The sequence below is a fragment of the Vigna umbellata genome, chromosome 10, assembly GCF_029865625.1.
Source record: "Vigna umbellata cultivar VRB3 chromosome 10, Vumbellata_1.0, whole genome shotgun sequence".
Classification (NCBI taxonomy): Eukaryota; Viridiplantae; Streptophyta; class Magnoliopsida; order Fabales; family Fabaceae; genus Vigna; species Vigna umbellata.
The window spans coordinates 10,348,292-10,356,445 of record NC_142174.1 but is presented as its reverse complement, the minus strand read 5'-3'; the positions used below and the strand labels follow the sequence as shown (position 1 = coordinate 10,356,445).

The window sequence follows — 8,154 nt, the reverse complement described above, 5'->3', positions numbered from 1 at the left end:
GTAAGTCGTGAGGACTTTAGACAACTTCAAATGAAGAAATCGTGTCCTCCTGCATGATTTTACTTTGACACATGAGTCAGAGGTGAAGTCGTACACTCCTAAAATAGTTTCAGGTCTTGGTAATCGATTAACCAGCCTTGTAATAGATTATAAAAGGTTGAACTCGTGCAGAGGAAACACAACTTCACCTGTAATAGGTAAAACATCTCTAGTAATCGATTACAGACATGTGGTAATAGATAACCAAAGGTTTTAGTATTAAAAAAAAGAAATTTTTTTATTTTGTAAACTATATTTGTTAATTATTAGTAATTATTAAAATTTCCATGTAAATTATTACCATTTAAATTAACATTTCTATTATTACATTGTTACCATTTAAATTAACATTATTAAAGTTTTCATTTCAATTGTTACCATTTAAATTGTTAATTATATACAAATTAACATTTGTATTATTAATTATACATTTATAATTTTATTACCTTAAATACTAATCCAACAGTAGAATGAATAACATTAATGAATAATCAACCTATCATAGCTTCTATTAGGTCATCAACACTAGCTAAGGCACAGATACACCTAACCAACAATAAACATAGACCAACTAACACCTCTATAAATTAAGTACCAATCCTTCACAAAAATTCTTCATCACAATCCTCTCTTGTTTCTTAATTGTCTCATCACACACACATTCTAATGACTTCTTTTCATTCCTTCTTCATAGTTATAATCATTTCCCATGTATTTATTCCTCTATATTTCTCACCCATCCATGGCAACACCGATGTGGGATTCAGCATTAACCTCATTCGAAAAACCTCTCCCCAACGTGTAAGAGGTTTATCAACCATGTCAGAAACTCCACAATCTCCAGTGGGTGCTTACCTTGGTCACTATCTCATGGAGCTCTCTATTGGAACACCACCATTCAAAATCTATGGCATTGCAGACACGGGCAGTGATCTCATATGGACCCAATGTGTGCCATGCAACAACTGCTACAAGCAACTTAACCCCATGTTTGATCCTATAAAATCATCCTCCTACAGCAACATATCATGCCACTCAAACTCGTGTCATAAACTCGACACAGGCGTGTGTTCTCCTCAGAAGCAATGCAACTACACCTATGCCTACGCATCTGCCTCCATAACACAAGGAGTTTTGGCACAGGAAACAGTCACACTCACCTCAACCACAGGGACAAGCGTTCTCCTTAAAGATGTCGTGTTTGGTTGTGGACACGACAACAAAGGTAGTTTCAACGACCATGAGATGGGTATCATAGGCCTGGGAGGAGGGCCAGTGTCGTTCATTTCTCAAATGGGTCGTTCCTTTGGAGGCAAAAGGTTTTCACAGTGCTTGGTCCCTTTCCACACTGATGTGAATGTTCATAGCATAATGAGTTTCGGCAAAGGGAGTAAGGTATCAGGAGAAGGAGTGGTTTCAACACCTTTGGTTGCAAAGGATGATAAAACACCGTATTTTGTGACCTTACTAGGTATCAGTGTGGGAGAAACGTATTTGCACTATAATGGTTCTTCAGGAAATGTCGAAAAAGGTAACATGTTTCTTGATTCAGGAACACCTCCAACTATCTTTCCAACACAGTTGTATGATCGAGTGGTGGCTGAAGTGAAGAACCAGGCTGCGATGGAACCTACCGTGGATGATCCTGATTTGGGTTCGCAACTTTGCTATCGAACAAAGAATAATCTTCCTGGTCCTATGCTAACTGTTCATTTTGAAGGTGCAAATGTAACGTTGGAACCAATTCAAACCTTAATTTCACCAAAAGATGGTGTTTTCTGCTTGGGGTTCACCAACACCAGTAGTGATGTGGGGATTTATGGTAACTTTGCTCAATCAAATTACTTGATTGGGTTTGATCTAGAAGCACAAGTGGTCTCTTTCAAGCCAACAGATTGTACCAAAAACACTTGAATAATCAGTATGGATTTTACTTAAAGTTATGTTTTTCCAAAGTTTTAAGATATGTATTTGCTCTCCTGTAGCTAAAAAAGACGATTACAAGTTAATAATTATTTTTAACAATTTTTTATAAATTATGTGCCATTATTTGATTCACAATGTTTAAAACAGACCAATTACGAATAGTTATATTAGTTATTATAAAAGTATTGTCAAAAAAAATTGTTAAAAAAATATTTTTGAAAAAACAAAATAAAAAAAAAAAACCTGTTTTGTTTAATCAGAAAGTAAGCATTTCAAAGGAATGTATTAAAGATCAAAATTTTGTGAATGATTTCATTTGAAAATATTGTAAATGCAAATTTTGTTTGTGATTTTTATTTCCTAGTTCCTTAATGGAACTCCTGTTGGAGAGTGGTTTTCTAATACCTCTTTGACCATGAAACTCATTATGAGTTATTATTTATAATATTTAGATATTTTTAATATAATTGTATACTCTATTTGAACCTTACTTTTTGAGGAATTCTTTTAATTATAACTCATGCAAACACATGTCTATAGTCATATATGTGTATTCAATTTTTTAAAGATAAAAAAAAATAATGTTTATCAATATTGTTGAAGAAATAAATAGTTTTATAATTTTATCATACATAGTTAATTAATATTTAAAAAATAGTTATAAAATTTAAAGAATAATATTATTTATATTAATAATGGTAAAATTGATAATGAAAATATAACTTATCTAACACATTTTATAAAGTCAAAATAAATATCTAATTAATAAAAAAAAATCTAACTTAAAAGAAAAAAAAAAACATAATCAAAACATAAACTTGTACATGTGTGAAGAAATAACTTGTTAATTATCCTCTTATTTCAATCATTTCATTGGTTGATATACATGAAAGATGATTGAATATCTAAATAATGATATATAATATAGAATTGATCAAATATACAATTCATGCATAAGTTATAAATATTTACATACCGTATTGTTTAGTTTTGGATGATATATATGTCATAACGATAGTTTCATCTAATGTATGAAGTAGTATCACATTCAAAGGAATTACTATGCATGTTACATTGAAATGATAGAAGAAAATATTAAAAAAAATTGTATTTTTTATTCTATTTAATTCTCAATTTTTGTTTGATTTGAAGAACTTTTATTTTACTAAAATAATTTTCGTTGACTTCTAATAATTCAACGAGTTTGATATTTGGAAAATTTTTCTTAGATGTTCAAGATATTTTTTTATCGCCAGTATATATTTTTTTCTTTGTATGATTTCGTTGTATGACATATCAAATTGTTTCTAAAATACACATTTGTCCATTTTTGTTTCCTTTTAATATTTTTATTTATTATTTATTTATCATATAATTTTTTTTATTTTTTATATATTTTTATTTTAATTTTTAATTCATTATTATAATTATAATCTTAGCACCGTAATTGTATAAAAGCATTTTAGTTATTATAATATAATAATTCAATATTATTATCATGAATTTTATTTATCACCATCTAAAGTAGAATAAAGTTCAAAAAGACAAAAAAAAAATTATGCTTTGTATTGATAATGTGATTTTGTTAAAGTGATGTATTATAATTTTTATTAGCATATAAAAAAATATTTCATTAAAATTGAGAAAAAAAATAAAAATAACTTTAAAATATATTCTAAACCTAAATACTTATTTTTTTATAATTTTTTAAAATATCTTTTAATTTTATTAACTTTGATAAAAAAATATTTTCTATTTTATATTAAGAATCATATAATTCGGAATGCATTTTTAATTTTTACATTTCAAACTGTTGGATCCAAATATAAAATTTTGTATTTCGAATTATATAATCTGAAAAAATAAAGTATTCCAAATTATATATGTTTGATAAGCAAAGAAAATGAAAAGTGCAGTAGGGAGTTATGCTTGGATTAGGAAAGGGGCTATGCAAGAAGAGAGGGAGAGATTTAAAGAAAATGCAGTTGCACTCTATGGACCGGATGGACATAAAAGCATAGTGAGTCAACCGGTCGGACGGTAACATGTAGAGACGATTAGCGAAATTGCGTAATCGTATTTATGTAAGGTTTAAGGTAAGAAGGAATTAGAGTGTTTGGATTCGGATTGGGTAGTGATTAAGGTTTAGACAAAAACTATAAATACGGGTTAGAAGTTGGAGATAGGGAATGGACATTTTATTGTGCATTTATTGCTGATTTAAACCTACTGAACGAACTATCTACTGACTTAAGTATCAGAGGACCTTTAGTAGATGCACCTTCCAACGGAAGAGTGAAGAAGGAGATCCAGGAACAAGACCGAACGACAAAGAAGAGCAAATCGTGAAAGTGTTAGAAGCGACTCGACCTCATAACTGAAACAACGGACATTTTGAGAAACTTAACTCAATGTGTCTATTCATATTTTTTTCATCTTTTCCATTGAGATTTCCAACATTTTCTTTCATTTTTTGTGAAGAAAGTGAGAAGAAGAAAAGATAAAAAGAAGGAGGAGAGAGGTGTACCTGGAGGAGGAAGATTGAAATAATATAGGAGCAAAATGGTCTTTTATGTTAGACGTATGGAGGTGCAGGAAGAAAATATGGATGTACAATAATAAATTTCTCTGATAAAATTTTAGAAGCCCAATAAAAGCACACTGGACTGTCTTATGGGGTGTCATGACATGGGTGACATTCAGGACCACATAGAAAATGTTTCCCTACAAACTTTTCTATCGACACAAAATATTGTATATGATAAAATTATCTCTCTTTTTACAAAACACCCAAATCCTTAGTAAAGAATAAAACTTACATAGAATTAAGATAAACTCAATTTTTTTAAAATACAAAATTATTATAAAATAAAAAAATAAACTTCTATCATCTAATTATATATTTTAGGATATATATATATATATATATATATATATATATATATATATATATATATATATATATATATTATGTAACAGTATAATATTCACATTAATAAGCAATTGATTTGAGTTATCTGAATTTTATCTTCTTAAAAATTAGTCATTTTCAAAGTATTAAATGTAGAATTAAATAATAATTTTGCTTATGTATTTGTATTAATTAGTGTTATTATTGTTTACATTCAATGTCATAAATTATTCAATAAATTTAAAATTTATTGAATAAACCCAACTTCGAAATTTTTAAAGCTAATAAATATAAAAGTTAATGTCATGGATGAAAACAGTAACTATACTTTCTAAAATGTTGTTTTATTTGACTGTTATTTTTCAAAATTTTAATATCACCAATTTTCTAACCATTACAACTTCTCTTGAGCTTTTAGCACTACACACAACCTAAACATTCATAACCGAACACCTTCATAACCGAACACCTGTACAAAAATATATAGGTATATATATGAAAAATATATTTTTAATACAATAATATATGTAATAGTTTATGATTGATCTGTTTCAAATATACAAACTAAAAAAATAGTGAGATATAATATGTTGTCAAAAAATGGTTAAAAATAATTGTTAAAATATTATAGTCATATAATATATATATATATATATATATATATATATATATATATATATATATATATATATTTATTTATTTATTGACACACAAAAATTATTCTTATGATCGTACCATTATTCCCTCTATAAATACAAAAGTTTATTATACTTTGTGAATAATAACTCTAATAATGGCTTCTTATTATCTGAAATCATTTGATCGATTCCTTGTAGCCATCATCATTTCTGTGGTGTTTCTTCTTTTCTCAGCCATCCATGGAAACACAGACGAAGGATTCAGCATTAACCTCATTCGAAGAACCTCTCCCAAAGCCTTATTCCGTCAACGGCTGAGAGGTTTCTCAGCCATGTCAACAACACAAGCCCCAGTGAGTGCATACCTTGGTGAGCATCTCATGGAACTCTCCATCGGAACTCCACCGTTCAAAATCTACGGCATTGCAGACACGGGCAGCGATCTCACGTGGACACAATGCGTCCCATGCAAGAGCTGCTACAAGCAACTAAACCCCATGTTTGATCCCATAAAATCATCCTCGTACAAAAACATATCATGCGACTCAAACTTGTGTCATCTACTCGACACGGGTGTCTGTTCTCCTGAGAAGCAATGCAACTACACCTACGCCTACGGAGATGGTTCCTCGACACAAGGAGTTTTGGCACAAGAAACAGTGACGTTCACTTCAACCACAGGAGCAAGCGTTCCCCTTAAGGGCATCGTGTTTGGTTGTGGACACAACGACTCAAAACAAGGTTTCAACGACCATGAGATGGGTCTGATAGGCCTAGGAGGAGGCCCAGCATCATTGATTTCTCAAATGGGTTCATCCTTTGGAGCCAAAATGTTTTCACAGTGCTTGGTGCCTTTCCAAACTGATGTGAGTGTTTCTAGCAGAATGAGTTTTGGCAGAGGGAGTAAGGTATCTGGGAGTGGTGTTGTTTCGACACCTTTGGTTACAAAGGAAGACAAAACACCTTATTTTGTGACCTTACTAGGTATCAGTGTCGGAAACAGGTATTTGCACTATGATGGTTCTTCAGAAAATGTCGAAAAAGGTAACATGTTTCTTGATTCTGGAACACCTCCGACTATCTTACCGACACAGTTATATGATCGTGTGGTGGCTGAAGTGAAGAACCAGGTTGCCATGAAACCTGTCGTGGATGATCCTGATTTGGGTACCCTACTTTGCTATCGAACAAAGAATAATCTTCCTGGTCCTATGCTAACTGCTCATTTTGAAGGTGCTGATGTAAAACTGGAAACATTTCAAACCTTCGTTTCACCAAAAGATTCTGTTTTCTGCTTGGGGTTCGCCAACAGCAGTAGTAATGTGGGAATTTATGGTAACTTTATTCAGTCGAATTATCTGATTGGGTTTGATCTAGAAGCAAAAGTTGTCTCTTTCAAGCCAACAGATTGTACCAAGAACTCGTAGAATCTTCAAAGGTTTCAGTTTGCTTCTTGTTCTTAGGCAAATTACAGAAAAGAAAAGAAACTTGTGCTTGTTTTTGTAGGACACGAAATTGTCGATCAAACAAGTATATTCAAGATTGAAGCTTGAAGCTTGCCTTTTAGAAATAAAATTGGATTGTTATTTTCTATCTCAGAAAGATAATGAAAAATGATCCTTTTACATATGATTTTCTTACATTCATATCATATTATCATTTCATACTTTTTTCTTTTTGAAAAACTATAAAAGTTGACTCTTTTATAATTATTTTATTGTTTGTATCAAATAAATAAAATATATCTCATCCTATACCATGGTTAAAGATAAACTCTTGTTGACCAGAAACTTTTCTATAGTATCTTTAAAAATGAAATTCGTTGAGTTATTATTTATTATAAAGTTTTTAATATTGATAAATTTTATTTAATAGTCTATCTTTTAAGAAGCTTTAGTTTTTTGCATTATAAATTATGCATTTGGTTAAAAAATTTACAAGTTTCAATGAAAATGTTTAAGAAGAAAATATTATTTGTAGCTGCTTCTTATACTTAATTTGTTTTAATAGCTAAGGTGAATTAGTTTTAAAACTGATTGAAAAAATTTGTGAGATATGAATGAAAAAAAAAAATACGAGAAGAAAATTGCAAAGCTAAGAGGAAGAAAAACTGTTTTATATGCTTCTTCATGATCTGAATTTTTTATTTTTCTATGTAATATGATTTTTTATTTTTATAAATGTCATGTCAATGAGAAGGACTAATAATTATATATTTCCATCTCTTTTATTTTGTTGAGTTATATATATATATATATATATATATATATATATATATATATATAATTTATCAATTAGGAAAATAGAAAAAAAATATTAAATTGCAATATATATCATTGCCGATACACATATTTAAGGAGTGTTATTTATAAATAGGAATTGAATACACTTTATTATTGTTATTTAATTTGAGCAATTAATTTGAAATTAAAAGGTTCAGAATAAGTCATCTCATCCCTACTAAAAAACTAAATATAAAACAGAATAATATTCATTATAATTAATATAAAGATATAATTACTTTTTACAATAAGCGATAATTAATTATAACATTAAAGTTAATTAAAGACTCAATAAATATTTTTCTTCCTAAAATTAAATACTACACTATATGAAGTTAAAATTCTTTTGATTCATTGA

At 29.3% G+C, this 8,154-nt stretch overlaps 2 pseudogenes; both read left to right on the top strand.

Moving 5' to 3' along the window:
- The first annotated feature begins 678 nt into the window (after window positions 1-678).
- LOC124843064 (aspartic proteinase CDR1 pseudogene) lies at window positions 679-1,953 on the top strand (annotated as a pseudogene).
- Window positions 1,954-5,669: 3,716 nt separating this feature from the next.
- LOC124843031 (aspartic proteinase CDR1 pseudogene) lies at window positions 5,670-7,134 on the top strand (annotated as a pseudogene).
- The last annotated feature ends 1,020 nt before the right edge of the window (window positions 7,135-8,154 follow it).